The 9,469-nt window shown below is 47.5% G+C and overlaps 2 non-coding genes across 2 annotated transcripts; both read left to right on the top strand.

Moving 5' to 3' along the window:
* The first annotated feature begins 7,679 nt into the window (after positions 1-7,679).
* Trnag-gcc (transfer RNA glycine (anticodon GCC)) lies at positions 7,680-7,750 on the top strand. The gene has a single exon. It is a non-coding gene; the product is annotated as a tRNA-Gly (tRNA).
* A 195-nt stretch (positions 7,751-7,945) lies between these two features.
* On the top strand, positions 7,946-8,016 carry Trnag-gcc (transfer RNA glycine (anticodon GCC)). The gene has a single exon. It is a non-coding gene; the product is annotated as a tRNA-Gly (tRNA).
* The last annotated feature ends 1,453 nt before the right edge of the window (positions 8,017-9,469 follow it).

The raw sequence follows: 9,469 nt of genomic DNA, 5'->3' as shown, positions 1-9,469 counted from the left end.
TGGGTGAGATAGAGAGAGGGAAGGGAAAGAGAGAGAGATAGGGAGGAAGGAAGGGAGAGAGAGGGAGAGGGAAGAAGGGTGCTCGTGTGAAAGAAACTTGATTTCCACAGAAGAGAATTATCGTGGCGGACGCAAAAAGGATCGTCTGCTTAATTTCTCTTTGATCATTCGGCGTGAAGAGAATGAACACGCAATGGAGGGAAGGGTGGCAGGGAGGCCGGGGGGAGGAGGGAGGAGGCGGAGAAAGGGAGACAGACAGACAGGAAGGAAGGAAGGAAGGAAGGAAGGGAGGAATAACGAGAGGAAAGGAAAAGATATGGGGATTTAATAAGTTGAAGAAACAGTAATTAGAGTTAGGGGTTAGCAGAGAGAGAGAGAGAGAGAGAGAGAGAGAGAGAGAGAGAGAGAGAGAGAGAGAGAGAGAGAGAGAGAGAGGTTAAAAACAACGAGGAAGTCTTCCCATTAGTTATCGCTTAACTGTCTTAACTTCGTTGCTACGGGGGCGATACTTCTTAAGGGGGGATTTACTAGCGGCCCTAAAGGTGATGTGGCACTCTCTGGCCCTGTAGGCACTCTAACCTGGCCTAAGAATCCTTTATATTGGCGCCGTCACTCACATTCACTTTCTCTCCACATAAGTAATCTCCGTTTTCTTTTTTCTACCATTCCAAGCCTCAGTATGTCCGTCACATCATCCAAGTGGCTCTATTTCACGTTTTCCTTCCTCTCAGGTAACTTAATCTTCGTTTTCTTTACTCTCCTTAACTGTTCCAAGCCTCATTAGCTTTTCCCAGCATATACGTGTCTCACATTCACCGTCTGGCCTCTTAAAACCCCGATCTTCGTTTTCTTAGCCTCTTCTTTGATGTCCCGAGGTCTCAAAAGCTCCGTGCCAGCATCCACGTGTCTAATATTCCCCACCTGTCCTCCGCAGTAACTTGATCTCGTTTTCTTTACTTGACTGATCCATGTTCTATTTCACATGGACTGCTATAACGTAGAAGCTCCTGTTTTAATTTGTTTTGGGATCTACGAGTAAATAGAAGGCAGAGAATTTGATTGATTGACTGAATGAATTAGTTTCTGGCGCCGCAACATGGCTGTCATATGGCGTACCTTGGAGTGGCTTGTGGTCTTGGCGTGAGGACAAAGAGGGAATGTACAGTTAACACCGTGAATATTTGCATCACATCTACCGTAACCTGCCACTCAGAATTCTCACCTCGCGATGACTTTTATCTTCATGCTCTTTTCCCCTCCTCTGGTGATGTGGGCCCTCGTGCGTGTGGAGAGGGGAGTGGAAGGAGGGCAGGGGAGGGGAGGGGAAGGGTAATGTGGTGTTAGGTGGTGGTGGAGTGATGCGGTGAAGGGGGAAGGACTGTGTGTGGGGGAGGCAATGGGAAGTGAATGGGAGGAAGTGGTTAAGGGGTAAAGGGTGCACACACACATACACACACACACAAAATCCTGTTACATCGCGGGCCATTACACGAGTAGTATCCTTTAAGTTGATGAAGAAACTTTCACTATTACATATTATTATTATTATTGTTATTATTATTATTATTATTATTATTGTTGTTGTTGTTGTTGCTGTTGTTGTTGTTGTTGTTGTTGTTGTTGTTGTTGTTGTTGTTGTCTTTATTGTTGTGTGCGGTGCCTTTCTTTGGTGTCATTATCATCATTCCCCCTCACGCTGCCAGCAACAGCCAGACAAGAAGTGGATGTATCTGGGTTAATGTGATGGTAATAACAACACAGGCGGCATTCCTCGCCCCGCCACCACACGCCTCCAGGCACCATAAAGCGAGCCCGTGCCTCCATACCTGTCAGGGCGGCGCCTCTTTGTGTCCCTTCAGGCGGTTCTCTCCTTCAGGCGCCAGACGCGATCCCCGCAGGCCGGCACAGCGGTCCCGCACCAGCTGGAGCCTCGGGTGTGTTGACAGCACCGAGGCGAGGCTAATTTCTCCCTCACGTCGTAAATTTTAACTCTATGGCCTCCATTCACTCGCGGATGAGGACGCGCTCCCTACGCGGCCCCGGCACACGCCCATAAAGCTTAAGTAACGAGGGCGTCGCCGCGAGAGGGAGGTGGTATGGAGGAGTGGCCACGCCGCGCGCCGCCACTCCATCGCCACTTTCGTGTCCGCAGGATGTAAAGAGACGCGAAGTGACAATGTAATCGTGACTTGTGGGGAGTGTGAGCGACGCGCGGCGGCTCAACGCGGCTCATTACACTGCGCGACGTTTGCTGACTCCTCGCTCAGGTGTGGCCCTGCTGGCGGGGCGTGCTGGCGGGTACTGCTGGCTACCATGCGTCCCTCGCTCGTCACCTGAATGCCGAATTAGCGCAGGTTAGGGCGGCGGTAAGGCTGTTAGTTGTGGGCGGCAGCTTCCCTCCGTCAGTGTCACCGGCGCAGGGTCGTTGTGAAGGCTGGTGAGGGGAGGCAAGACGTGCTGGACCTTTAAATGTGCCTTGCATCATGTACAGCTGGCAGGAATGTATAGTTATGATACGTCCTAGCCAGACTTAACTCATGCACCAAAGATCAATATGATGTGGTGCAGAACAAGAGGGTGTCCAGGGCGTGGTCTTGTAAAGGAAGGACATGACACAAGCCAGCCAACCAACCACCACCTTAAGACTTGCCTGAGCTGAGCGGGACCTACAGTATTCACACCTCCGCCTACTGGATCGCCCGCCTGATCTAATATTCATGATTTCCCGCCACGTCTATCAATATGCAGATTATCCCGGTGTGAAACCAGACCCGCCATATTAGATCCACCCGGAAAAATAATAAATCTGTAACGAGAGGTGAGGGATGGTGAGGGTTGGCCACGAGTCTTCTGTGCACTGACTTGTGTATGTCTTCCTTTTCCTTCCTCAGCCCAGAGACTTGAGGCTGTACGGGAAATGTCTGTATTATTTATGTGTTTCCTGCATGTTAAAGGTAAATGAAATAGGACTAAGATTCCTCTTTTTTGTATATCTCTATCTTCCTCTCCCTTCTTCAGCCCAGTGACTTGAAGCTGTAGGATGCATATCTCTATTTCTGTATTTCCTGCGGTTACTGAAATGGGACTAAGATTCCTCTCATATCTGTGTTTGTTTCTGTAGTGAGGCAAAGAGGAGAGGCGATTCAGTTCATACCTAACCTTACTATTCCGTTGTATGTTTTCACACGACAAACTGAAATTGGACGATGATTCCTCACACTTATCCTTTCGTTCCTGTAGTGAAGCAAGATGTACATGGGAGAGGGGAGTCAGGTCACACATAACCCTGCTGATACGTGCTGTGATTTCCCCCAACAAAACTCACTGTCAGCAACTCTCACACGTGCCCTGCTGGAGGTGGTCACGGCACAGAGAACAGGCGCTTGAGAAAACTGGCATGTGGTGAACATTTTTGCGTCCCTCAGATCACGTGACACAAAATTCACTCACGAATGGAACTGAATACATTGGACCTCTTTTCTCACCCCCCCTCCCCGTCCTCCTCCTCCTCCTCCTCCTCCTCCTCCTCAGAAGACGTACGACTGCCCAGGTCCACCGCAGTAACCCAAAGAGCTTAAGTCGCAGATTCACGGCAGGAAAGACCTCAGGAATTCCGCAGTCAGACGTGGAAAAAGAAAATGAAGTGAGGCATCTTTCTGGTCCGTCTTATCGAGTCGGTGAATATATGAATGCAAGGAAGATACAGGGACGTGTGTGTGTGTGTGTGTGTGTGTGTGTGTGTGTGTGTGTTTTAAGGTGATCTTGATTCTATTTTCAAGTAAGCTAATTAAAAAAGAGAAAGAGAAAATACACACTTTTTTTTATATATTTGCATCTTGATATAACAAATTCAAATTACTTAAATAATTTTAGTCTTCCTTGTCACGTATACTTAAGTCATCCTTTATCAATTTCATACCTATTTATCTTTTTATTCTTTATTTTTCCATTTTTTTTCATAACAATAAGAGATCACGTTCCAGAGAGAGAGAGAGAGAGAGAGAGAGAATGCTTGCGGTCTCGTCGGTTAAAGATTGGCTTGTTTCTGAAATCACAGAGGAAGGAGTGGCTGAAGAAGGTAGCAGGTTGGAGAGAGGCGTGGGAGGAGGTGGGGGGGCGGGGAGAAGACGTGGAGGGGGAAGGAAACGTGACAGACAGAGATGATGATGGTAGTGATGGTGGTGGTGGTGGCAGTAGAGGTGGTGATGATGGTTGTTGTAATGACAGTTGTAGCAGTGGTGGTGGTGATGGTGGTGGTGATGGTGATGGTGGTGGCGCTGGAGAGAAATTATAGTAGTTAGTAATGGAGATGATGTGTGTTGTCTTCAGTGTAATGATGGTTGTTATAGTGGTGGTGATGGTAGTAGTAGTAGTAGTAGTAGTAGCAGTAGCAGCAGCAGCAGTAGTAGTAGTAGCTGTAGTAGTACACCTGTCATCTTTGGTAATCTGGTAATACAACTCCACCACCACCACCACCACCACCTAGTCACGCTCTGGTAACTTGAGTGATCTGTACACACGCCACTGCTTTGAGACCCCTCGCCACTGATCACTAACAAGACCTGTCACTTCCTGTGCCTTTCAATATTGCCTTGGAGAGAAGTAGATTTAGAAACACACAGGGAGAAGATAGGTAGAGGACAGGTAGGAGAAAGAGAGACAGGTGAGTAGAGAAGGATTAATTTCGAAAAGTATGGTATTACTAACAGAAGGAACGTAATTAATTCTGGTTACTAATATGAGTCTGATCTCCAGGAATACACAGGGGAAGATATGTAGAAGAGAGAGTATGGGAGGTGGAAAAGGGTAAAAATCAGTTTGATTGTAAAAATAATGGACATGATTAATAATACGAAGGCAATTCATCACTCTGTTACTAATACAAGTCTCATTTCCTGTCGGGGGAGGCTGCGAGGGAGTCACCGGGCCGCCTTCCTGCTTCCTGTGGGGGCGGGGCGGGGCGGGGCGGGCTGTCATCACTGGTCCCTCTCTGTTAACAACCCCCGCTACGTCACAATTACGTAATTAGCAGCTCAAATTGCTCTTTAATTAAGCTAATTAGGGATTCTTGGATGTAGGAGCTCGCCCTTCGTCAAGGTCGTGTGTGTGTGTGTGTGTGTGTGTGTGTGTGTGTGTGTTTAAGCCCGCAGACTCCTGGACGCCCACTCTTGCCATTAGCAGGTCGGCAGGAGGGCAGCTCGTGGGTGATCTGAGGAGTGGTGGTAGTGGTGGTGGTGGTGGACTGAGGGGCGCCCAGACAGAGGATTCAGTTTCTCATTAGGAAGAACACTGTACGTAGCCACATGTATGAATGCGCGGGCGCCTGAGGGAAGCTTTATTGTGGCTGTGAGGCCTTGTTAGCAGCAAATGTAGCATCAAGCGATCACTACCTCATCTTGTCTTCATCATATGATTTTAATTGTTAAATAGATTGGTAACAGTCAATTTATAAAGATTTTTACTTTATATTCAGATTTAAATGGTTTAATCGTAGGAAAAAAGTAGTTAGTGCCTTAAAGTACATTTATATGAAACAGAGATATAAAATTCAGTAGTAAGATATATAAATTCAATAAAATGCTACCACTTTAAAGAAAATGGCTACAAAAATCACACGGGTTTTCTTTGCTTCCATTGCAATCTGGGACTTAACATTGTATGTACTGAGGATCCCTGAGATGACTGCGCCCTTCATATTCCTGTCGACTCTAATTGAGATTCCGGCAAGGAGACCAAACACACTCAGCCTCCTTGATTGTTGTGGTGAGCTTAAGACTCCCGCAGCTATAATATGTGTACCTGTTGCCGCGTCTCCTCAGGTGCTCCCTGTGTTCTGCTTTCCTGTATCACGCCACTCCTCCACTCAGCGCCGCCAAGGTTGTGTGTTTTTGTAGTGTGTGTGTGTGTGTGTGTGTGTGTGTGTGTGTGTGTGCTGCAGTGGCGCCAGCACAGCCACTGCCGCCACTGTTGCCATCATCACCACCAAAAGATAATGATGATGATGAAAAAGTGGAGGAGAAGGAGAAAGAAGAAGAGAAGAATAAAAATAAGTGAATAAAAAAAAAATAATAAGCCTTACAACAACAGCAACATCAACAACAACAACAACAACAACAACAACAACAACAACATCATCAACAACAACAACAACAACAACAACACAAGGTCACCTAAATCAGTATTACCGGAAGCAGGTTGCAGTGTTGCCAGGCGTTGATAATTAACCTTGCACAAGAGGACAGCGCCCGTCCGCATACACACACACACAAACACACACACACACACACACACACACACACACACACACACAGGTCATGTAAGCAAGGCAGTTTACAAGTACAGGTAATTAGGTTTACTTGTAATAGATTCGTGTAGAAGTATTATTACCTTATTAACTCCTCCTCCTCCTCCTCCTCCTCCTCCTCCTCCTCCTCCTCCTCCTCCTCTTCTCGTCTTGATCATCTCTTCCACTCTCCTACAAAACCTTTCCTTTACATTTTCTCTCCTCTCCACTCTCCTTACCTTCCTTCACTCCTTTACTCTGTTCCTCCTCCTTCCCTTCCCTCTGAGGCCTCCATCATCCTCCACCAGTGTTCACCGTGATGCAGTCTGGCGGCTCATTCATGCCGTCCTCTCCCTTCACTCCTCTGTGGCCTCCGTCAGGTTAAAAAGACGGACAGACAGAATAGCGACGCAAGGTAGCTATGCCTGACGTGGTGTTGGGCATTAGGACCTGAAACACATCTGTCCACACCTCCTCTACTTTCCTAAGGCTCTAGTTGAGTTGACACGGGTTTTTAAGCGTGTTTTTATGGTTCTAGTGACAGATTGATGAGGTTTTTATATTATGAACATAGGAAACACCCTTGAGAACCCGGCTAGTGATCTCTGTGGTCTTTGGAAACTGTTGTGGTGAAAACAAAGCATTTCTGAATAATGGTTATCGTCATTTTCTACCACTGCTCTCAGTCCTTTGACCTCCCAGGCTCCCTCCGTCAGTCTCTGTCTCTCTGTCTCTTTCCTTTCCCTGCTGCATCTTCGTATGTGTCTCTCTTTCCTCTGTTATCACGCTCTCGTTGCTCTTCTTCTTTCCTCTTTCCTTCCTCCGTTTCCCCCACATTGTTCTCTCCTTCCTCTCGCTCTCTCTTTCCTTCCTTTCCTGCTAAGTGTTTTTGCTTCCCTCTTCCTTTCCTCTTTATCACTATCTTTTTCTATTTCTTCTTTCTTCTCTTTCTTCTTTATTCTTTCCGTGTGGTTTCTGTGTCTGCTTTCGTGTCTTTCCTCTCTCCTTCCTCTTTCCTTGCATTATTGTCTCTACTTCCACTTTCTCTCTTCCCTCTGTGTCTCTACTTCCTTCTCTTCTCTCTCTTTCTATCTTTCCCTCCACCGGTGTCTGGTTGCATCCTGAAGGTGGAGGTGTAGCGTCCCGCCTCCCTCCGTCAGTCTGCGGACGGACGTGGCTCATCTCGGACGTGTGTGTGTGTGTTTGTGTGTGCGCGCGCGTGTGTGATTACTGCACCTGAATGGCGTGGCTGTGGTGGCTCCTCTCGGCCCATCCCGCTTCCCGCACGCCTCCCCTCTCACCTGTGTATCGCGCGGTGATAAACGTGACAAACATGTGAACCGAACACTTGTGCCCTCAGGTGTTCAGATAAGCCTTGTGTTAACGTTGTTATTACGCATTGGTGGTTCAGTGGTAGAATTCTCGCCTGCCACGCGGGAGGCCCGGGTTCGATTCCCGGCCAATGCATGTTCTCATTTTTTTTTCCTTTGTGTTTTCGTTATGTTTTTCAACGTGTGTGATTTGTGTGATAGCAGTGAGAGTTTGCAGAACAGTGGAAGTAACGATATTATTTGGAAGTTATCAGAAAATACATACAAGAAAGCGACAAGAATCATTGGTGTTTTTTTATAATTTTTGTTTCTTTGGGAAAGCCAGTCAGCAGCATCGGTGGTTCAGTGGTAGAATTCTCGCCTGCCACGCGGGAGGCCCGGGTTCGATTCCCGGCCGATGCAACACTTTTAATAGAAACAGTTTTAACACAACCGTATATGCAACACGCCTCACCACGTAGCAGGTAGATCATAACAGAGCACTGAAAATATCGTGGTTAGAAATTATCAGAAAATCGTAGAGAAAAGAGACAAGAATCAATATGACATTTTTTTTTTTTTCATTCTTTTCTATGTATTTTGTTACTGTTTCATGAGTGCTGGTCGCCCGGTGTGTGGCACGGAGGCCCACGCTGGTCGGGACCGGGGGACGGGGGGGGAGGGGGGGGACAGACAGTGAGCCTTGGAAAACCGGTCGATGGATTAGCCATGCACGGGGCTGCTTCTGAAGGAGGGAGAGTCTGCACGTGACTGTCAGCACCTGCCAAGCCCACCCTGTGTGTGTGTGTGTGTGTGTGTGTGTCTGTGTCTGTTTTTTCTCTGTGTTACCAGTGGGTTGCTTCTTTTCTGTGTTGTTTGTTCTGTTTCATATTTGTGAGGAGGAGGAGGAGGAGAAGAAAAAGAAGAAAGCAGTACCGACAACAACAACAACAACAACAACAACAACAACAACAACAACAACAACAACAAAACCAACACCAACAACGTCGACAGCGAAACAAAAACCAGAGAGAGAGAGAGAGAGAGAGAGAGAGAGAGAGAGAGAGAGAGGAATCAGAGGTGTGTGACTTGCATTCTGGCTGCGTCCTCCTCCAATGTCACGCTTGTTGCTTCGCCCGGATGTTGTTATGCCTCTTATGCCGCGGCCCCGACTGCCCACCGGCGAGGACGACCTTGAGGAAGAGGAGAAGGAGGAGGAGGAGGAGGAGTAGGAGGAGGAGGAGGAGGAGGAGGAGGAGTTAGTCTGGTTAGTCTCAAGTGGTGTTCGTCTAGTTGTGAACCGCGTCGTCTCGTCTTGCAAAGCGTTCCCTCATTAAGAAACGTAATTGGCGCAGTGCTTTGGTGCTTTTTACGTATGCACACACACACACACACACACACACACACAGTTGCGGTTCACTTGTTGAGTTTTGTGTCGACGGAGAAAATCAATGTGTGTGTGTGTGTATGTGTGTGTGTGTGTGTGTGTGTGTCACGGCAAAGTACACTAAAAACCATCATCTTTTAATCATTATTTCTTTTTAACTCCCACTGGAACAACCCTTTCCTTGACAAGCCTCCATTCATTCTGCAGTCCAGCCCCGCCCATTTTCGTTCTCACCCTTCTCCTCCTCTTTCTCCTCCTCTTATTGCTTCTCCTCGTCTTGTCAGTCCCGGTGGAGCGAACTTTCGTCTCCTCGTTAAAGTAAATTGCATTCCTGAACTCACCCCTGCTCGCCAGTACCGGATCCGTTAGAGTTCAGCTTCATCTTTACTTTGGCTGTCAGTTCGACCCGCAATAATTATCTCAGCTAACCTTCCCTTGGGGTGACTCGCTTCCTCAGGCAAATAAGTCTCCTATTTTCGGGTTAAGGCA

This window comes from Scylla paramamosain, chromosome 36 (genome assembly GCF_035594125.1).
Source record: "Scylla paramamosain isolate STU-SP2022 chromosome 36, ASM3559412v1, whole genome shotgun sequence".
Lineage (NCBI taxonomy): Eukaryota > Metazoa > Arthropoda > Malacostraca > Decapoda > Portunidae > Scylla > Scylla paramamosain.
The sequence above is the reverse complement of the archived record's forward strand: the minus strand, read 5'-3'. Positions and strand labels throughout refer to the sequence as shown.